The 24575-nt window shown below is 31.6% G+C and overlaps 1 protein-coding gene across 2 annotated transcripts in view; it reads right to left on the bottom strand.

The window, feature by feature from the left end:
* Positions 1-24575, bottom strand: part of LOC118200679 (dopamine receptor 2-like) — a 507186-nt gene that overhangs the window by 286466 nt on the left and 196145 nt on the right. The window lies entirely within an intron of this gene.

The following is a 24575-nucleotide window of genomic DNA, read 5'->3' as shown; positions in this document are numbered from 1 at the left end:
AAAACAAATGCAAATAAAACAAAATTAATTACGTTTTCAGATATTATGCTTGAATATGTATTAATTATTCGAAAACTGATATTAATAACGCGAACACTATGTTACACCTGGTTCAAAATTCATAAACATGTAACATATTTTAGATGAAGTTAAGGATTGTTCTTCGTTTTGGATTTTCCAAACGCTGCTGTTAATTATGAAATTAATTAAACATACCTTCAATTTTTTTAAATATTACCGGCTGTAAATATAATATTCTAAGATGTTTTGTATGGGAAAAATCTGCAAAATAATAAGGATAAATAATTTTTCTTTGCATGTATTTTTCCAAATCTGAGATTTTTAAAAAAGGCTTTGGCTTCAAATGAGAAATGTTATCTCATATGCTATAATTTCATAGGCTTTTATTACTACCAGCAAATCATCTGCATATGCCTGAATGTTTGTATGTTCGACATTCTTAAATAGATCAAAGGAAAATCTGCTACTATTTCCATTATAGTGTTCCAAGGCAAGACCCATGTGGGCAGTCACTGTTCATGGAGTTCACATAGATGACTTCGTCCGTTGTATCTTGGATATAACTGTCATTTAAGTGACTCTTCAGCTTCGGGTAGACCATGCGTTTTAATCTATTTCGTATGTAGGGCCACCACAACGTATCAAAAACGCCCTGTATGTCAGTGGAAATAATTGAATGTGTAAATATTATCACACTTGTTATTTATGATTACTAAGTGCATGGCAGATATTCAAAATATTGATTCAAGCATTTTCTCAGCCATCACACACGGTATGTCAACTAACCAAGACAGCCGCCAAATCATATTTTCACCAAGCATGGAAGACGGTGACATTAATATGTCCCTTGAATGTAGGCATTTAAAATGTGGCGATAAGAAGGATTTTTTGAAATATTGGTGTCAAAGAAAGAGATTCTAAAAATCCCTTTTGCATGGTTATTGAAGAGATTTGAGCAATGATATTCTGTCATTCAAATGGTGTTACCTATGATTATTTATAAGACTGTTCTTGTAGTTATACACACAAACTCGAGGCAAATAGCAATAACAACAGCAAATCAATTTTAAGGACAATGATTGCATACCCACTGCTTAAAATTTCTTAACATGTGTTTCCATAACACGAATTGAATTTAAATCACAATTCAAAGTTAAATCACAATCAAATAACATACTGTTGGAAATTTGCAAATTTCTCTTATGCTAGAGAATTTTGAATTTCTTGCATAAAATGTGCTATAGTAAAATAATAGAACAAATGTAAAGAGCAAATAAAAATCGGTAGAAGAAAACTAAAGAATAGACCACTGTCAATTTTAAAACGTTTTTCACTTTTTATACTTTTAAACAAGATGTCAAGTGTCAGGATGCCAGATGTCAAATAAAAAGAGGCATTCCAGTTTAAGGATGCTCTAGAAATACAACTGACATTTTCTGAGAACTGCAGAATTTGAAACTGTAGGAGAAATTGTTCAGTTCAGTAGTCACTTGATAGAAAATCGAGCAACACAAATTTATTTATGGCTACAGAATGAAAAGTAATGCAGAAAAAAATTGTGAAAATATTATACCATAAATAAATATACTGACTGATGTATTAAAAATCATTTGATGAAATAAGTGACAGATAAGAAAATAAATAAATAAATATAACTGCCATACTTAACAATACAATAAATAGATTTCTTACCAGATTACCTGAATCTTAGCAATATCCGGATAGGCTATAGTTCCACTTCGTCCGGATATACGAAATTCAATTTTATTTTAATAATATTGCGCAAGATTATGGAGTCTAAAGTTTATTTTTGAAAACTATTATGAAAATAGAGTGCTGCTTATCCGAAATAATTAAGATAGGAAAATTTCGGATAATCCATGGATTATCCAAAATGTTGTCATCCAAGTTATTATTATAATGTTTACTTTTGGTCAATTAAAGATAATATAATCTGTTAAAGCTTTTAGTCAGTTAAATGTATTGTAGTCTATTAATGCTTATAATGTCAGTTAAAGGTAATAGAATCTATAACATTTTATTAGTTAAAGATAATAAATATGGCAATAATAGTGCTTTCGCAATTATTATGATATTAGTTTTGTCAATTAGAGATAACATAAATACGAACGAGAAAAATTATTGACTATATTTACAGTAATAGATTTATATTAATTAAAATACAGAATTTTGTAAATGTCCTATGAGTTTTTGTCGAAACGTTTGATAGCTGGTCTTCAGCACCTCATTTTGATGGGTAGTGTACATAAAAGGGTCTCATAGACAGGTAGGTGTTCGACGATTCATAATTTTTTACATATCGTATAGTGCATAATTTATTTTATTATGTATACATATGTAACTCTAATTAATGCAGTAATGAGCAAAAAATCACTTAGAATATAATCTGCAATCCTTTACTAAACGAATGGCATCAGAAAATATTTTTATCAATTAAAAAATGCTAAATATGCTTTTAACATTATACGACAACACGTATTATAAATTAAAAGTCTTTATACCTATAGATGTTATATATATATTATTAAAATAAATTTAAACCGATATTAATTGTCAAGACAGTTATTCATCGAAGATCTGCGGATTTACAGCCTCTGGTACTTGAGGACACAAATATTAGCTGATAAATAATTACGCTCTAAATTTCCGATGAGTTTTGTCTCGAATAATGATGTTAGATCTCAAGTTACCAAGTGCAATAAATTAGTAAAATTTTAAATTCCAATATTTTTTGTAAATTAAATTAGTTTTTTAAATGGTAAAAATAAATGCTTTTAATTTTTTTTAATTAATCTCTCTGAACTCAAAGCTCAGTTTTTAAGGTTATTCTAGGAAAAGGACCTTTACTAGGACCTAGTTAATGACCCTAATTCCAATCATCTTTACCTTCAACTCTTAAAAAAATTATTTTTTAGTTTTGTTTCATCAATAGATGACGCTAGTAGCTTAACTCCTGTCCAGCCATTCCTATCTTAACTTATCTTATCACTATATCTTATTTCGTACATTTGCACTTTGACAGCTGGGGAGAATGGTTCGGTAAATCCATCGAAACTAGTCCTGTGAAAATTTCCCTGTAATAAATAACATAACGCTGATTTTTGCTGTTTCACTTCTAAATTAATATTAGCTCAGCGTGTTATTGTACTTTAATTTTTGTTGCTTGACTTCTAAATCAACATTTCTAATATCAAAATTAAAGCTAAGAACACCACTAACCTTCAAGGATGCTTGCCACCAGCAGCAAACTGTCAGCAGCAATGAACCCGTATGTGTGTGAAGTAATGCAATAAATGTGAATAAATTATTTAAAAAATGAAGCACATTGTCACCAGTGTTCTTCAAGATCATTAGTCACTTGTGGCTAATGATCTTGTGTGTGTTTATTTAGGACAGTGCCATGTTTCATACAATGACAATTCAGGACAAGTGGCTGATAAAGGCACCTGGCCACGTGGCTGATAAAGGCACGATTATGTAACATACCTAAAGCAGCCCTCTAAAAATGTTAGAAAGGCCCCACTATAACTGTTTTAACACAAGTACTGGATATGGGTTATTTTTACCTTTTAGTGTTATTTTCTTTCTTTTATCAGGTAAAACAGTTTTAGCTAAATAAAAATTGGTTGGAGAGAGTTCTACTCTAAATAAAAACGTGAATAACACACGCATACAAAAGGCATTTTTTCAATATTATATCTGCGTAAGAAATAAAGTTAATACATTTAGAATTGTGCGAAATACAATGTACCGGTAGAAAGCGCTTGTAATTAAATTTATTTTACCAAGCAATACCGACGTAGTGCATTTTGAAGAAAAAAAGTAAAATAAATATTTATGAGGTGGTGAATTTAATGCATATTAGAATTAAGTAACTGCCCATGCGAACTGAAACATGAGTATAAACAATAAAAGGGTGGGTAACTATAGCTGCATAAGAAGAGAAAAGCAAGGTATAAATCTTTTGTTGGATTTAATGTTTCTTTGATTACTTCTGGTGCATGGAAAAATGCTTTAGTATCGTAAAGAAAGTTAATTTTGAGGTTTTATGGAAGGCAAGCATTTTTATTTCCCTGGATCTAATTTCGAAACGATGAGATTTAAGAGGTATCACTCATATTTGTCTACGTCAGTGTATAATGATTTGAAGCGTCATCAGAATGGGAACTTCTGTTGTTTTTGAAATAACTGTACATCATTTTTTCGCTTTTAACGAAGTTTAAATCTGATAAATATAAAGAAAATTCAAACAGCTTTAATACAAACTTTATATTTTACATTAAATACATAGTACTAATTAAAACTAGGCAAAATTTTCGCAATAAAAATTCTCAAATATATCAATACGAAATGGTTTCACAACTTGCATGAATAAATTAATACAATTAGTTTCATAAAATTTTACAGAATGAGTCATGAAAGTCATTACAAACTGAAACCCGACTGTTACAAATTCCAGTAATATCACACTATAAAGAAGGTAACAAATTTAGAAAGTGTTATTTGGACTTCGATTATTATTTATGGAATATTTTACTTTGCTTGTGAAATGTATTTGTTCCACGAATTTCATGATATAACAATTCAAAAAAATTAAATGCACTGAAATGTGGACTGCAATAAAACATATGACCATCGTTTGATATGATTGTTTGCCCAACTCATTCGAAAAGCCTTGTTTAATAATCCTAAACACGTTGTGCATCCTGTATTTGCTGTTATACGTAGAATTTAAAATCCTTTTAATTTGTTTGAAATTATTGAACAAACTGAATATAACGTTAACCACCGTCATTACTATTCTAAAAAATTAATATTTTTTAATAATATATCTGTGATTTTTCTCATTTATTAAAATTTGACTCATAAAAATTTAAAGAAAGTTTCTCAATCTTTCCATTCCCATCTCCTCATCCCGGAAGTTAATTCCCACATTACTGCGGCAAGAAGCTGAGTAGTATCTAAAACAGTAGACGAATTATACTAGATATTAATTCGGCGTCACCTCGGTTTGACCGACTGAGTCTCGTACCTTTTACCAGTAATCTTTTAAATGAAAGAAATGCAAGAAATGGTTCTTCATTTGCCGTTCCTGTCGATTCCATGTTCTGTAAGTTATTTAGCTCATTAAGCTGCAAATGGAAAATAATTGATATAAATTCTGAGCATTCAGTGGGTTGATTTTTGTATTTCTCGTTTCCGAAAATTTAATATTCTCTTAAAGTTCGTATTTGATTATTTAGACTTCTATAGTACGCTAGTTTATCGCAAAAAACATTTTTATATTTTATTTAAGAATTTTCCATTATTTACTAATTTTTCGGTGCGAAAGGATGAAATGAAAATACAACCCAATGGCTGAAAACAAAACGTGCTATAAACTTGAAATTATTTATTCATTTTGAAAGGTTACTATTGTTAGTTGAGCAAAAAAACAGCATTTCTTTGAAATAACCTGAAAATGGATCATTTAGCCTTAAAACATTTTAAAATTAGTAGTCAAAAGTGATTTTTTAATACTAACAGCACAATTTTCCGAATAGTATGCGATACAGTCAGTAAAAATTTCAGTGTTTTGGTAATTGATCTCTTAATGAAATATTCTAACTGGCAATTTTACGAGGAATTAATTTAAAATACAATAACATTTTTTGGGAGAAAAAAAATGAAACCCATATATTTCAAAGCATTAATTAACAGAACATTCAAAACATTAATTAAATTATTACATAGAAATTTCTTGAAGATTCATTTGAAAAATCATGGAACCCAGAAGATTTTTTTTTAATTCTCCTACTGGTGTTCTCTCAAAGTTGTGGTCCAGTGTGCCTTCCATCTCATGCCATAAATCATCAGAATCATCAAAGTCATTAATCTGACAGTTTGAAAACATTTTTCGCTTTGTTTCACGAAAGCATGCTCCATTACTATTATTTATAGGATTAACAATTCTTCTTGTGAGGTAAAATAATATATACCCTTTTCTTTGCCCTTTCTTTTAGTAACTCACCAATGATCATTTTCAAAGGCTAATTTCATTCTGAGAGTACGTTTTCATTGGCTGGTTTGGCTTTCCCTGAGAATCTCGAGAATTTCTTTACAGAACTGCCAACATCTATGTAAAAAATAGTTTCCGTATAACATTTATTTTTTTCACTGTTAAAGCGTTCGTGTTTTTACCCTTTAGCTTTCTTATGTTAATTTTCTTGCCTAGTGTTTGAGGACAGCTAAGCTTGAACCCGAGACGAGTCTGTTGCAATGTTTCTTTCAAATTAACATGAGATAGATTTTAGAGAAATTTAAGCTCTGATTAAATAAAAGGATTTTTTTAATTGAAAAATGTCAAATAAAATAATAGCGCTTTGGTTTTATTATATTTACTGTTCTAAAATATTATAAAATACGAAAACTAATATAGTATTAACTTAAACGTTTATATATCATTTTATCTCTCCCATTGGCTGAGTGGAAAAGATTATTAGTTTGATACAGGTCAGAATCCCACTGAATGGTAGTTGTATGGATGTCTTCTTAGTTTTCTTATGTTTTTACTTTTTAAAATATGAGCTAGTTTCTCCCCGTAGACAGTCATCCTGTGCTTTGCCGCATTTAGTCACGATAATAACACAATCCAGTTTCCACTAAATGTCTCATAAAATTTTAGTTTAATTACATTAAATTCTTCAGATTTGCAAGCTAAATAAATAAAGGAAGGGTAATCGGGTACTGCACACTAAATTTTTTTTGTGTCATCTGGTGGCTAATGGTCACGTCATGCCACTATTAAAGCTATGTTTGTGCTACCAGGCAGTGGTGTTGTTTGATCAAAAGTAATGATTTTTCATTGTTGGATTCCTTGTTCATCGATGTTCATTAGTTCATTTGTTGTTTAGGACTGAAAGGAACAATGGAATATATCAATACATTATTACATAGTTTTTGCTCTTTTTGAAGCTGAGGAACATGGATGTAGATCCCAGAAACATTGTACCATTCGACACACATCTAATAAAATCTTGCAGTAGTTTTGTGGGTGTTTCGGCAACCTCATCATTTCAAAAGAATCGTAGTCTCTCCGTTCACTTGCTTTGCCGTTTGCAGAGTTCTTTCCCATTAAAATACATTAGACGGAAGATCTATGTAGATAATTTGCATGCCCTGGAGAACCTAAAGAGGAACAGTACCATGACGGTTATCTCCGTCAGTGTACACTGTTCTCAGGCAGTTTGAGGGCAACCTCTGCATTCTTTGAACTTCCGCCACATCAGCCTCAATCAGAATAACCTGTCTTCCGGATTTCTCTCTATCTGAAACTGCATTTCACTTCCGAAAAAGAGTGATTAATCCTGTTATCCTTAAATTCTTAGGTATTGCTCCATTCAAACATTTCTGATGAATTTCGTGTACGAAAATTACGTACGAATAAATAGCAAAATACTGCTCAAAAAGGAAAATGCATTGCCTCTGTGAAAAAGACATGTCTTTCTAACAATACCAACATAGTTGGTCATGCAGACTTCACATACATGTTAGATTACATCTAGGGTACATGCTCAGGGTTAGAACTTCAACAGTGTAATCTAATGGTACACACACAAAAAAGGGCCACTTCTATATCCCCGTTCTACTACGCCGATTGACAAAATTCAAATTGCGTTTTCCATGAGTCGAAAGCGCGACTTAGGATATATATTAGATTTATATATAGCATTGTTCTAACATAGGTATTTTGACAAAAATCGGACTTTTTCTAAAATAACATACCAATTTTTTTCCATGTTTCGATTCTACGACTTAAATTATGCCTGAATATTAAATTTCGTAAAATTTGGTTAGAAATTTACGAAGAAGTTCAAAAATTTATCTTAGCGAGTATTTTTCACTTTTCGCCAAGAATAATTCACTTGACGAACTTCTTAATATATGGCAGCCTATTTTCCTTTCCTTTCAATTGTGCAGGAGCAGAAAAAATTCACTTCGTTCCTAACTTTTTACAATGTGCATGGATAGGAAAAACGTGACATCGTTCCTACTTCCAAATAATTTTAAGAAAGTGCTTAAAACACATTTGATATTATTATCGCTTTGAACAAATATGCCAAATCAAAACGCTCCAATATATAAATCCACGTATATCTTCGTAAATTTTGAATAAAAGACTGTAATTGTTTGCAGGTATGCTTAGAAATAGATATACTTTAAAATGAAGGTAAACATTTTATAGATTATATTTCAAAACAGTTTTCGAAAAAATTATAAAATTTACTTAAAAATACAAATTTTAAAAATAAATCATAAAAAATGAACGAATTTTATTTGGAAATGAACCTAAATTTCTAACTGTTAAAGGAAGAATCAAATAAGTTTAATAAAAAAACAGATATTAACAAATATATACCAAACTCATTTAACATTGAGGAGCTCAAATTTTGAGAACTTTTTTTTAAAAAACTACTCGTGCGATTTTTACACAACTTGGCAGTTTGGCGTAATTTCAGTCGTAGAATTTATATATGTAAAAAAATTGGGATGTTATTTCAGAAGAAGTCCGGTTTTGTGTCAAAATACCTATATTAGATACAATGATGTATATAAACAATACATACAATGCTGTATATAAATCTAATACATAGTCTAAGTCGCACTTTCGAGACATGAAAAACGCAATTTGAATTTCGTAAATCGATCCAGTAGAATTGGAGACATAGAACTGTCCCATTTGTATGCGCACTGTACGTGATACAATCATTACTAATGCAATTCAATTTATTTTAAAATGCTTACTTCAAGTGTTCGGCTTTTCTATCATCCGAACGTACAGCTTGGAAAAAGAGTTGTTGAAAATGGCATTTTCTTGCATAAACGACATGCAGGTTAATGTCTTGAAAACGAAGGCCTTTACATGACTTTAGATACAAATTTGGAAAGGAGTAATTTAATTAACTTTCAGTAATATTTTATAGTCGAGAGAAGACTTTTATACCATTAGTATTCTTAAAACTCTGTAACAAAATTAAAAACAGTTTTAAAGAACATTCAGATTTACACAAGCCCGCATGTGAGCGGGTTCGCCTAACACAGCCTATATGCTAGTATCTACAATAAACTATGCAATAAATGTCCAGCAATAGTAAAACGTACTCGATATTTGAATAAAAGGCAACATATTAAATTCAAGAGCTATGTGAATAATGCTTGCTAAAGTTATTGTGTCAATAGCATTTGGAGAATCCCGTTTTGATGAATATTTTCACTTAGTAAATTAATTATACAAATTTATTCAAATTGACTTTTCAATCTGTTTTACTTTAAAACTACAGAAAAGTATAGTGAAGCATAATTTAGGATATATAGGAAAAGCTTAGCAAATTTCATCTACAAAACGTCATCTGGCTACATTTGGTTCCATAGCAAACACATCATAACTATAATCAAATTCTTACACAGTACCTTTTCTAAAATTACGTTCTTTTTATCATCACAATAACTGCAGATCATTTTTTCTTGAGAGCTGATACCAGCGTTATATTAATGCAAATAGTACAAGGACTTGTATGTCATTTCCAGTAATTTTATGTAAGCTGCATGTCTAAAGAGAAATCTGATGAAAGTATTAAAATTAATAGAAGTCCACAACGCAGAAAATTTTCATGTGATAGCTTAATTTTGGTTGGCTGTTACGAAGTATTTAATGGTAACTAAGTTTGTATATGATTTTCAATTTATGAGTTTTATTTCTTGAACTTTAGGCATAATTGTTTGGGGATTTATGACATTTTTTGTGACATAGATATTTAGGAAATCAGAAACTTTGAACGCTATAAATGTTATATCAGTCAAACTATATGCTATTTAGAAAATAAATCTGATTTTTTAAAACAACCTTAACTTAGTAATGGAAAATTTATAATTATGAAAAGCATGGTACCGAAAGAAAATGGAGAAAATACGGCTATATCTCTGATATGTTACATCTCAGAAAAATATTACAGCAGAATTCTAAATATCTGAAATCGAGGGGAGGGAAGAATTTTAAATACTTGGAAGGCCCAGACAAGTGAGTCTCCTTCATACATTTGAAAACTTATTTACTTCCTTACATTACAAATTTTTAACTTCTTAAAACAAAACTCCTTTCTTCTTCAAATGAAATAAAAGAACAAAATTAGTTTTCATATTAATAGACCCTGAAAATAGGCAAATAATCTTATTTTTATCGTTATTTTGGTATGTGCCCTCCATTAACAGCTTCTGTAAGATAAGCTAAGCCGGTTAATTTGAAACAACGCAGAAAGTATACGATGGAATAGTTTGAAAGTAATATATTCGGCATTCGAGAAAATGGAACTCCAAATATTTCATACCATTCCTTTCGCTACTTTTGTGTACTTACATACATGCACGTAGACTACGCTTTCTGTGTATTTTCTGCAGGTATTTGTGATACATTATACCTGCCACCACCTCGTTTAGCAATGCACTGCACAAATATATTACTACGAAAACTTTGCAGGACACGGTCAGGGTTACGTACCCAGGTTTACGTACTCAGTTTCCTCCCCGATTCTTTCCTTCACATCCTTTATACTTCCTTTTCTGGATGCTTATACCTTATTCTTCAAGTGGCTTGAAACGGGGATGTTCGAAGCACTTAGGCCGGAGTATCTGGCGGTTAAATTGAATGTCAACCAAACGCAGGAGGCTGTTTGCAGAAGTCTTCCGTCGTCGTTCGTCCACGCAGTGTAGCCAACTCTCCAGTTTTAAAAATTCTCGGAAAGTATTCAATCGGCAAACATAGTATTTCACAAATAAACGTAGCAAATTCACACAAAGCGCAGCTGTAAAGTCTACGGGTCATGCATGTAAGTGGTCGTGTTTGGAGTTTCATTTTCTCGAGGTCCGAATGCACAATTTTCAAAAAAGGTGATTGAAAATGCTCCACTTTTTAGAATCAAGAGATTAAAAATGAGCTTTAAAATAGGATTGTATATATATATATGTGTGTGTGTGTGTAAAATATAACACAATATGATAGCTGTTTCAAAAAAAATAATTGGCGACCTCAAAATTAACATTCTAAATTTAGTGATCTACCCCTAAATTCATCTCTTCTCTCATGTTCCAGATTTTTCTATCTTACGTAACGTTTAAATGCAGATACCGATTTTCCAATCAAATTAATAGTAAACCAAAACTCTGAACTGAAACTTTCCCACTCCGAAACATTCTTCCTCCGAAAGTACTATAACTCTGCCCCTTTTCCGCGTTAGCTCTGCAGCTGGTAAGACGCTTTTAATGTATGCTGCTGCCGCTTACTTGCTTAAATGACGTCGTACTTCAAAATGAAATTTACTGTATTCAAATATAATTAGGAAACGTCTGGAAAAGGATGATTTGATATGCGTAAAAAATAAAGATTGTGATTTTTCAAGATACGTTGTGCTAAATTGCGTCATAACGCTTTACACTCTGCCACTACGGTCTTCTCGGTCATCTACGCAGTATCGTAAGCTGTTAAAGTTCCAGTGCCTTCATCTACGCCTTTTAACATCATTATATATATATATGTATTTATGTAATATTTAAATATATATTTAAAATTATATATATATATATAATTATATAATATTTAAATACTATATATCCGTACTGAGATCCCTCGAGTCCCGGCAAAGGCACTGCAGACGTTTCTCGTCTCCAGTAAAAAAAAAAAAAAAAAAAAAAAAAAAAAATATGACTCTACAATATAAGTTATAAAATATGAAAGAAAATTACTAACAAATTTCTTATTTAATTTAATGATAATCCGTTTCGTTCTTAATTTAAATGTAGCTACGTCCCCTCCAAGGAATCTCCAATGAGACACTTGCATCATTATTTCATTTGCAATGATTCGCAGTGCTATAAAACATTTTCCCTATCACCATTAAAAACTGAAACAAATGAGGTGAGATTTTAAACACACTAACTGCTAAATACGCAGTCACTTTGCAAGCAATTAATATTTGCACTATTTCACCTATTGTTTAAAGATGCAGTACGCTTGAATAAAACTGTATATATATAGTATATATATATATATATTGTATCTCTTATATATAAATATCATTAGCATTATATAAGATATGTATGATAAGGATGATTTTGAAATAATGCTATTTAATCAGATTTATTATAAGCATATTAATTTTATAGGATAAAACGAAAAATAGCCTAATTAAATCAATAGACGAAAGGGTGTGTTATTACAACTAGTGCTTTATCTTATCTATCTATTCTAACTTACGTATTGATAGCAGTCAGGAACTTCCGTTCTCTAGGAAATCATCAAAACTTTGCTTCTTCATATCGAAACGCAAACAAGTCAGTCTGACAAGACTCGATGCCATTTATTTCCTTTCTCATTTTTTGCCTACCATCATCTCTCCTTCTTTTTGTTTATCCTTCGTTTTCTCATCATATTAAAAGATTTAAGTCAAGTCCGACCGACTTCCACACTAATCTACTCTTACTCTCCTTCTTTTCTCCTCATCTTTTATTTCTTCTGTACTGCATTTATGCCTTTTCTTAATTATTAACAAAAACTGACGCTAAACGTAACCAAGCCTTACTCCAATTTATTAATTAAAAATATCTTGATACACTTTATAAGGTATTTTTTCGCTCCTTTCTGCATACCTTCGCGGTGTAACGGTAGCACACTCGAAGCTTATTCGAGAGGTCCAGGTTCGAGTCCCGGTGAGGACATTGCAGATTTTCCACATCTCCTGCTTCAAAATAACCTAATGTCTCTACAGTGGCGGCTGAACTAAAGAGGTGTTGGATGATGATTCTTTACCACCAAGATTTGGCGATTGGGTTCCCTAATCCCCGGTCGCCCTTTAAAAGGGGGAGTACATAAGTACATCATGTCTCCTGCTTCCAAAATATTCCAAATGACTGTAGAAATTTCGTGAAACCAACTATGAAAATTAAACCATCCCATGGTTATGCAAATTCATTACTAGAATTATATAACTAGTCGTTTGACAGAGAAATTTTAAATTCTGCATAGTCCTCATGAAATGTGGTACGAATCAAAACGGGCGCATCAAAAGGAGCATTTATTTAAATAAAAGCGACGTAGGCATTCTGTTTATACCTTACTAAAGGCAATTTCTGCCTACAATACCTCCAGCCGAAAGAGCATAAAAGAAGATAATTTTCAAAATATTCAAATTGCATCAAAGCGCTGAAGGAAACTTTTTGACTATTTCAATTTTCTTAATTCTAGATACTTATTCCTATTTACACGATTTAAGCCAAATCGGTACATAGTTTTCAAGGTCACAGAACACTAAACGCTTCACTATCACAGAAGATTTGATCACAGATTCATTAACATAGAACATTCAGTGGGTTAAGAAACAATTTACTAATCAAGTATTCAGAGGATATTAAGCAGTTTCCTTTTTCTTACGATGGGAAAGACTAAAATGAAGGAACTTACTCTTACTTTTTTTTTCTTTCAAAGTGCATTTGCTCTGATATTTTTGGTACAAATCTTTGAGCAGACAGCTAGAGACTGACATTTCTAACGGACGAAGGGTTTTTCAATATTTTCTTTCAAATGAATCTAAAACAGACATATTATAATTTAGGAAAATTGATCTCTGAAATCAGATTGCTACGTAAAATTTATTTGTTATTTTTCTTAGACTTTATTCCACCATTTCAGTGTTTTGGTATAATGGTTGGTTAAAGAAAGCGTATTGGTCTCGAAATACGTCAATTTTCTTGTAATTTTCTGTTAGCAAAAAAAGAAATCCATTTGTTGGAAAAAAAGTGCCGAAAAGGCTTGTTTAAAGAATCTGTCAGTTTTTCAAGTATGAAATTCGGTGCCAGTGGATAAGCAGGAAATGCTAGCTTTTCTGTGACAAATATGCATTCTAAGTAAAGCATTAAGTAATATTTGATGATGAAAGTTAGTTTAATATATTGTAATTGGATTATTAGATTTTAATGCTCAGAAAATCGTAGGAAATATTTTGCAAATTCGTTCTAACATTAGGAAATGAAGGAAGATAAATAAGGATACAAGATGTATAAACTCTTTGAAATCATTATTTTAAGTCTGGTGAATCTTGTGATGGATCGCTCTCAATATATATTTATTTTAAAAAAAAGTTCAAAGCCATCGTCGCAAAATAATATTTTGCAAAGTAATTCAATTTTTAAGGAAATAACCCCGAGCATATTCCCTCAAATATTCGAATATGTAGCTTTAGCTGTTTTTAAATTAATAAGTTGCTTTTTCTTTTAATGTATAGTTCTAGTTGTGCTCTAGTTGCTCTAGTTCTGTGCTCTAGTTGCTGCTTAACTTAATATTCTTGAAATATTGAAAATACCTCTTCAGTTTCTAGATTTGAACTGGGCCGAAAACACTTGGCAAGAAATGTAATATAAAATTCGATAAGAAAATATTTCTTTAAAACGAACGCAAAAATTAGAAATACAATTCAACTGAAGGAAGGATAGGCTACAAATAATAAACAATTTATGCGAATTCATAGCAAAAAAGATTACAATGTATTTTGAAAGCTAATAATACCCCTAAACGATATTAGAAAAACTAATAACAATCCAAAAATATTTTTTATTTCTGTTTGTTTATAAACTCATGAATATTCCATCATTTTTGTGACTATATTCCAGCCGAAAAAAGAAATATATTAATTTTTAAGTTGAATATTTTAATTTGGGAAAATATTTTAGTTTAAAACCTATATCCAATCTAAATAATAAATCTCAGTACAATTAAAATTATTTATATTACTTTCGCAAATGATAAAAGTGTCGTAGCATTTCCTCAGACATTGCATATGCCGCATGAATGACATTTATAATGCTTTCGATATTATCTGCAATATCCTTAACACTATGCGAATGGAACGTACCATCTGCGAATACACGGAATCTGCTATATATAATTTTGAAAATTTATTGCAACTAGTATAATTATTTCTTATTTAATTGGCATTAAATTAATAAGAAATGTGTCTACTATCCCAAATAACCTAAAAAAATTATTTAAGAAATTCTTAAAATATTCTAATAAGATAGCAATTTCCCAGAAAAATAAACAGATTTTAAAATAATTTCGCTCTCAGAACTTCAAAAGTAACTTGCATCGAGTCTCAAACGTAAACGCACTTTTAAAAATTTTGTTTTGCTTTCGCTTATACAACATATAACTTGCAAATAATTTCTTGCAGAGGGTTTTTCACATTTTAATCTGTGAATAATTAATCTGTTTAATTAGAATACTGAAAAATATAGCAGTTCACATATTCAAGAGTTTAGAAGATACTGAAATGTTTAAATAAATAATATTTCTATGAGTTTTAGAAAGTGTGCAGAAAAATGTAGTTTTAAATGCAAATTCAACTCGTCATGATAAACACTTCTACGATATTGTTTTGGAAATAGAAACAGCTATAATTTGGAAATAGGAACTGCATAAGTAATAAATAATTAAATAATTAGTCTTAAATAATTGCATCTATTTAAGACTATATTTCACTTCCAGAAACAAAGCTCATTAGCTCATTTACAGCACAACATTCTTACAAGTAATGGGTGAAGCTGAAACCTAATTTCTTTCTGTAACAACATATTTTTTTCTTGCAAATAGCAGTTTTACGCTCCACACATTATTTTAACTAGAATATCTGTAACAACATATTTTTATCTTGCAAATAGCAGTTTTACGCTCCACACATTATTTTAACTAGAATATCTGTAACAACATATTTTTATCTTGCAAATAGCAGTTTTACGCTCCACACATTATTTTAACTAGAATACCTATTAACATCTAAAAGAAAGGTTTTACATTCCGTGTGGCATCACTTAAACGCTTCAAAAATGTAACCACGTGACTTTTCCTTTAAGAACAACAATCTCGCAAGTGAACGTCGGCCAAATAGTTTAGATACACAATAACATAATGGCAGTAATTAAGTACGACGATGTGAGAGTTCTTCTCCAATCTGCTAAATGACCAGAAGTTCTTTCTTAACGAAAAGAGACGACTGTTCGAAGGAAACTGAAACAAAAAGAAATCTTTCGGATACATCGCAGGCGTGTCTTGCTTTCCAATAACGAGTCGAGGATAAAAAAAGAGACATAAAAGATTTTTTCACGAAGTTATGGTAACTATACTTGAGGTAAAGTAATACTTAACTTCTTCCACATACATTTAGGTAAAACTTCGTTTTATTGGCCATTAAATTTAAAATCTTGTGTAATAAGTAAAAATTTAGAGTGCGTCAGGCTGATTTGTGGGATAGACCTCTTGCATCGAAGAGTAAGTTTATATTCAAGGCTAGTCTGTTTTCCTTCAGTTTCAAAATGGGTTTCAAGAAACAAAGTTGACTAGGGAAATCAAAGCTTATTATTTATTCTACGGTTAGAGGAAAGATTTTTAACTGTGAAACCCTCAGTTTAAAGCTTCTTGAAGAAGCCAATATGTGAGAAAGTAATAAAGCTTGTAAAACTGCACTTTCTTTCATTATTAGTCATTTTGGGTTTTATCACTTTTATTTTCAAGTTAAATAACTTTGAATTATTATTACTTATTAAACTTAAATTATTATTATTGAAAATTAACGTACTTGAATCCCAATGCCCATTTTTATATCAGGTTATCCGTACTCTTCTTGCGTTTCCAAACGTGAACACAATTTAGATACGCACTGTATTCTAAAATACTCTGATATATCAACGACAAAATGCTTAAATCTAACATGTAAAGCTAAGGGTATCCTTTTGAATAGAAACCACGGAAGGAATAAAGAAAAAATAATAATATAGCAGAACAACCTAACATTGTGGAGATAATGATACATTAATAAGAAAAAATATACGAAAAGAATACAAAAGAGAATGTTTCATGGAAAAGTACATAATTTCTTGCAAATAGTGATGTATGAAACTTAAAAGTAAATAGCTAGTCCAATGTTTTTTCCACTATTTTAATATTTACCTCATTTGTTTCTGAATCACGCTCCACTTCAAAAGTAATCTCATTTTAACTTTATACGATTACGCATCGATTCGAAATTTCGAGGACTGCTTTCATAATCCTAAAAAATATCTCGAATTGAAAAGCTTAAATGTATCCACATTCAAATACACTTCCATAATGATAAATGTCTGCCAGAATAGAAATAAATATTCAGAATAGAATGCGTAAGCGTACACGTGCGTGTCTGCGGATCTGTGATTGTGCTGAAGACGTAAGGCAACGAGGAGTTTTCGGCGAGTTGTGCGCTCGTACTCCGCCCTGAACGTACGGATGACGGGGTTAGATGCAGTATTGGCGTTAGATTGGAGGTAGATCAGTCACAAACGTAGACGGCTATAAAATTCAATGTAACGCCTAGTGTCGTCTGTAATTTATGGAAAATATTCGAGACACTAGATCTTTATCGGGACCTGGGCAAAGTTGACCTAGATCCACAACGACGAATGAGGATCGTTATTTGGCACCTTCAGTGCAGTGACAGAGGACTACTATTGCTTCACAGCTCTCACGTGAGCTGTACACTGCCACTCGAACCCACGTTTCAAGCTCTACAGTTGCCCAAAGGCTCCATGAGCTATGTTTGTATATCAAAAGCCCCGCTTTTCGCATCCTGCTCACTGTAGGCAGACAACATATGCCTTGGACAAAATTTACTTACAGCCCCATGCGCGTTTACAGAAGAGCCGATTCAGTTTGGATAATGGTGCTTGGCTTACATGCATGTGAAGAGAGCCTAAAACACAATACCATCCTTCCTTCATCAGGAAAAGCATCATTATGGTGGAGGAGGTGTAATGGTTTGGGCAGGCTTTATGTTGGAAAACAAAAAAACAAACATTTTTTCGTTGTTGTTGTTTTACGAGCGTACGCTGATTTTTTGTCTTTAGGACAGTTTTTTTAAGCGGATGTGTTTCTTTTGTTCAAACTATTTTTTTCCTTCAAATGTTTCTTTTGATTTACTCTAAATTTGAAATCATTAATAATGGCCAGTAAATTCCTATTGAAAACAATAAAAACAGTCATTGCATATCAAAAGGTTCGGTTTCTAATATTTGTTGCGCCACTAAAACATTACTTATGCTACACACGCAAAATAATAGCCTCTTAATTTCTGTCTTAATTATTGACAGTACAGAGATGGTTATAAGTCAATACGACATGAAATAGTTAAATAAAAAGGAAATAAGACTTCTTAGTAACAGAAATCGAACACCATTCGCATGATCATGGAAAGTCAATCCTCAGTTTATGCTATCAAGAACCAACACCCCAACATGACTTTAGTGAAATGTATCCGAAACATGGTCTGGACTCTCAAAACGAAATCGTCATTCTCTAGACCAAACTTCACAGCAACTGCAAATGTAATGATTTAGCCGTCTCCTTCGCCAAACCAGCTGCTATAAAGTAATGTTGTGACAAACTGAAACTCTATCGACTACATCTGCCATAATACTGTAGCTTAAAAACTTTGCATATGAAAAATGGCAGTATCAATGAGAACAAAAACACCGAGGACGTCGAACCTTCAGTTTCCTCCCAAAAGCAGATGAAAATATATTTAGCACTTCCCACTACCTATTCCACTACGCCTCTGGGCGTACATCCACTACCTATTCCACTATGCCCCTCCTTCACCTATTCCTATAGAAAACTTGCCATCTACAGTTACTTCTGTATATGGAGAAAGGGACAATCCAGACCACTACGTGTTCCAGTACGCTGTGATACAGACCAGCTACATTAGGTCAACATTTACCTCTCCCCTTTTTCATCAACTCCCATAAAAGCAAAATGCCACCTACAGCCACCCATGAAACATGACATCCATAAAAGAAACATGCCACCACATACACACAGATGTTATTCGTCGAAAGAGGCAATTAAGATCACTACATATTCTAAAGCGCTCTAACATAGGAAAAGCACATTATGCATACCACAGATCCTGGCACTAAATTCAAGACATTCTTAATTAAATACCGTAAGATTCGCTTTTCATTAAAGCTGCATGGAAAGACTCCAACGCTCGGTATCGATTTGTTTATCCTTGACACGCCATTCCTCTACATCTCGGTAACCAACATCATATGTTAATGTGCCACCAGCAATCTGTATCTTGAGTCATACCGTAAGCATATTAAAGCAGTAATTATGAAGTAGAAGAGCTAAATATCCTGGCAGCTTCCTCTCATCTAAAAAGAATTCTACATGAAAAGTCAATAGAGCAATTGTAAATAGAACGGGATCTAGAACAGACGCACCTATACTTTCATTCCTAAAGTCATCACAAAGAGACACATAACAGTCTCTCAACTAATTTTATTACGAGTCATAGTCCCTTTCCAACCTATTTTCATCGCTTTTAGACCTCAAATAGAAGTGCATGCGTCTGTGGATTAGAAGGCTCAGCTGACCATTATGCCTTTTACTGCCCACTTACAGCTGTCATTCATTTACCTCAACCGACTTGTAATATGAACCATTCTGAAATTCATTATCAAAAACCGTGCATAAGTTATGAACATCTGCAATACAATAAACAATATTTCATCTATGGATTAAAACATTTGTCAAACAGAATGAAGACACCAATAAAATTCCGATGTGATAATTACAATAGAACACGTGCTAAAGAAACCAAACTGTTCGTTTCGTACCAGGAAGAGATCTTAATGTATCACTCTCGCCTTTGTATGGCCATGAAAAAATTATTTTTTATAATAATCTCCTCACAGGAATGAGCAGACAATTTCTGCTAACGTTTGGTAGCCACCAGGAATGAGTCTTTATTTTTTTCTCCTCTTTTTTTCTTTTGATTTACTTTCTTTTTTTTAAATTTCAATAAACTCCTGAAGCAGGACGCTTGTGGTCTTCTGAAGATATGAATTGATCTAGATAGTTAGTGTTCTAAGGCTATAGCAGTTTGCCTATGGCGTTATGATGGCGCCCTACAGACTTGTGCCTATCCTGTCGTATTAAATGCAATAGTTAAATAAAAATCCAGTATTTCAGCTTTAATATTGCGAAAAAGCCAATCTTCGATTAATGTTATCTTTAATGAAATGGTTTATGCACTTTCAGATATTACATGGGCATCCATTCTTTCAGTGATAAGCATCTGTTGAAAAAAACTAACCTGTCAATGAAACGAAAAAAAAAAAAAAAGCAGAAACACATTTATGAGGGTACCTTTAATGGTTGGGTTATCTAACAGGGTTGAAATGTATTAGTGAATGAGAAATTTTTCAAATAAATAAATTTAACTCAGAGCAGAACCAGATTTATAAGTATATTTAAGAGAACATTTGTAAGATTGGTAACCCTCTATAATTACCAATGTAAATTTACTAGCTTTTGCCTCTCCAAAGCATAAAAATCGTATAAAAATTTACTGCAGTTTTATTCTAATGTTTAGACAAAAGTTTGCATTCATCAACGCAGTTGTTTATAAATACTTATCTATGATTTTTGTAGCAATGAACGATTTTGCGATATCACATCTAGAGCTTTTTTACTTATTACATTATCTAGCGATTTTATTGGTAATATCATACATAGTATCCTATCCTTGTGTTAAATAATTACATTAATTCAAAGTAAGATAATGAATTTTTCCCTGATTTGTTGTTTCAAACGTCAGTTTATTATACATATTTATTCAAACATTTTATCGCATGCGTTTGCCTAAAGTACTATAAGTTTATACACTAAGTAATCTGTTTGCACGCTTTGTTTACTGTATCATTTTATTATAAAAGGATGAGAAATTTCAAATAAAGGATTTTTTATTGTTTTTATTGTTTTATTGAAATGGCATATGGAAACACATCTAAACTTCCTGCAAAATAAAATATTCCTGGCTACATTACCATGTTACTATAAATGATACTGCAAACAAAGCATATAATGTATGCATTATTTACAGTATATCATTTTATTTTAAAAAGATGAGAAATTTTAAAGAAACAGTTTTTAACAAACAGTGGCATATGAAAACAAATGTAAACTCCCTGCAAATTAAAGTCTTCTTGGTTCCATTTATCCTAAGAAATTCATAAGCCAAAATTTCAAACATAATTCATGGCAACAATAGAAATAAGTGCTTGAAAGTTACAAATCTAATATCGCAAAAGCACTCTCTAGAGAAATAGTTGCCTTCCAAGAGTAACTTATTTAATGTGAAAGAGCTTATTTACCCTCGTATTTATTTAATCGATATTAGATGGATACTCGAATAAATAGTCACCCATCAACAGGAATCGTAAATCTTAAATTAGTCTGGTATAAGTGTCTTAAAATTATTAAGTAGTATTCTAGCGTTGATTTTAAGCAAAACTCGTCATATTATTTCTTGTGAAATAGCACGGAAAATTTATGATTTTGACTTCATAAATTATATCAGTTTCATCTCTGCCTTGATATATTATCCGTTTAGTGGTTATAATAGAATTGCAAATCTTTCTTTATGGCCATACCTACATCTGAAATATATCATTTCCATAGAAATAAAATTGATTCACACTTTGTTGTCTTACTTTGATGCTGAAGAAAGCTTTAAATTTGTTATAATTCGAGTACATTTATAGTAAAGACTCTTCCTCTCTAGCGAAAAAATTATAAATTATTCTAATTTCAAATTAGAAATATTATATCATAATGTAACTTCATAATTATTATTAAAAATGCAGTCTACGGCCTTAAAATTAACACTTAAATATTTCACTCAGGTATATTTAATCTTCATTTTAACCGAAGGTATTCCTTAATTTAGAAGAAGAAAATCTTCCTTTACATATGCCAGAAAGTTTCATTAATCTTTTATTTATGTTATTTAATTTTGAAATTGCAGTAAGACTGAAACTGAAATCTCAGTTTTAAATTTTCTGCATCAGATTACTCAAAACATGGAAAAATTCTTAACAAAAATTAACGATTGCGTTTCGTTGAATTACGATTTAATCTTGATCGATTTTTTTATTACATTTACATACATTACATTATAATCAATATCATATTATTACAAATGATATTCTGTAATAGTTATAAATTATAATTTCAACATGGAGGTTACTTTTTTATCCCAATTAAAAATATAAAATTTAAACTGTAATGTTAAAAGCTTAGATTACGATTTAATATTTATACGTTTCATACTATTGTTGTTTTTTATTTTTTTTTCAGTATAGTTATACTTACTATATATATATATACGTTTTATATTTTTTAAATATTGTGTTGTTTCTAAGGTATTAGAGTGTAATATGAGAATTTCAGATTAATGTTTCTGTGTGATAATGGCAAAGCCTCGAGGGCTATCTGCCTAAGAGGAGGGATGCCTTCGTGGAGGACTTTCTAAGGAAAACTGGCTCGTATACACGTTACACATGGGGAAAACCACGAAAACACCCATGCAGCCAGCCCGTTCGCGGGATTCGAACCTTGGACCGAACTACCAGTGTTCAGCGACTTTACCGCTCGGCCGCTGGTGAGCGATTAATGTTTATGACCTGAAAGTGTTTATCATTAAAGTTTCAAGAGGTCAGAAACTGTGTTTAAAAAAAAACTGAAATTATGCAATTTTTTTAATTCATTATTTTAAATTTCTTAATTTCCATGTATATATATATATATTTGGTATATAATGTACGCTTGTATCTGTCTATCGATAAATATGTACAAAGAATTGTTGAAAATAGTAATGACAAGTGATTTTAAAAGAATGCTATAATATTATTTCGTTGTAAATTAAGACAACATGGAGGTTTATGGAATCATTTAATTAAGAAAAGACACAATTATTCAATATATAGCTATGCATTTATTTCACTACATCACTTACGGGTGAGCTTCGCAGTAAATGTTTCTCGCAAGTAGAAATATTTGAAAATTTAATTTGCTAAAACAAGAAATTCTCTTACAGAAAACGAAAAACACTAATTTGATGTACAACATCGGATGATTATTAACCTCAGTGGTTTATAAACTCAGCCGCTTATAACGTTCAAATTTCTAGGAGCTAAAAGCAAATAAACAATAAAAAACCGCCGTTTATTAAACTCATCTTCTCCGCTTATAAAACTCAATATTAAGAAAGACTGATTCTTCAAATCCAAGATAATCTATTTGTTGTTGATAAACACTGTATGATATTCATTCATTTATATTTCAGTTACACAGTGTTTCAATAGAACAAGTTTATCAGAAATTTTGGCCAGTGTAGTTACTATAGTTAGCAGTGGCTATTCGGTATACTTCTTTAATTCCTGCCAGACACTGTTTGTAAATCTTTTTGTTTCGACTAGAGCTGAGGTCTACAGAATACTTTTAGCTTAAGATTTACAAAAGCAGTCCGCTACAGCGGCTTTCAACCATCTAAACAAAAATTGAAAAACGTTAGTATTACCACTACATTTTACAATTAATATTATCGAATTTCTCAATAGAAATATTTAAAAAATATATTTTGTCATCTGAACAACCTCCTAGCTATTTGTATTAAATACGCACACATTATATTTAATACAAATATTAGATTAAAAATTGCTTACCATTTTAATTATCAAAATTTAAGTTATAATGTTTTAATTCTAATATATGTTATGAAATTTGGGCCTGTTTAAGAGAGATCCAATTTCTTTATGCCTGGTCATATTTCACTTAACTTTAACCGTAAATTAGGATCCACTTTTAATTTTGTTCTGTATATTTTTTCAAATATAACATCGAAGAAAATCCTTATTCACACAAATATGTTGTGCAAAAACATAATAAAAAGTTAATAGCTTTATTTGAAATGCCTTTAAATCTTCTTTTTCTATTCAGCCAAATATTAACAAGCGTATTATTTTTGAAATCTTCAGTTAAGAGTTCAATCACAGGAAATTTCTATCAGTTGCTCTTTATCGTCACGAGATTTTTTAATTTAATAGTTAAGAATACTTTGTTTCTTTTCGTACCACCTATTTTTCTCTTGCGTACCCACAGTAGTACGCGTACCACTGGTTGAGAATCGCTGCTCTAGAGGATTGCTTTTGTAAATTGTAGCGCGCTCTTGGATTGGTTTAGTTTGGTTTATTTAATTATGGCAAAGCACACTAGGGCTATCTGCCTAAAAGGAGGGATGCCTTCGTGGATGACTTTCTAAGGGGAACTGGCTCGTAAACACGTTAAGCCCACCAGCGGCCGAGCGGTAAAATCGCTGAACACTGGTAGTTCGGTCCGAGGTTCGAATCCCGCGAACGGGCTGGCTGCATGGGCGTTTTTCGTGGTTTTCCCCATGTGTAACGTGCATACGAGCCAGTTTCCCTTAGAAAGTCCTCCACGAAGGCATCCCTCCTCTTAGGCAGATAGCCCTCGAGGCTTTGTCATAATCACACACACACACACACACGTATACACGTTACACATGGGGAAAACCACGAAAACGCCCATGCAGCCAGCCCGTTCGCGGGATTCGAACCTC

Source organism: Stegodyphus dumicola, chromosome 5 (assembly GCF_044657685.1).
Source record: "Stegodyphus dumicola isolate Sdum_Otavi_A_Nest chromosome 5, ASM4465768v1".
NCBI classification, from domain to species: Eukaryota; Metazoa; Arthropoda; class Arachnida; order Araneae; family Eresidae; genus Stegodyphus; species Stegodyphus dumicola.
This window is presented reverse-complemented; position numbering and strand designations above follow the sequence as displayed.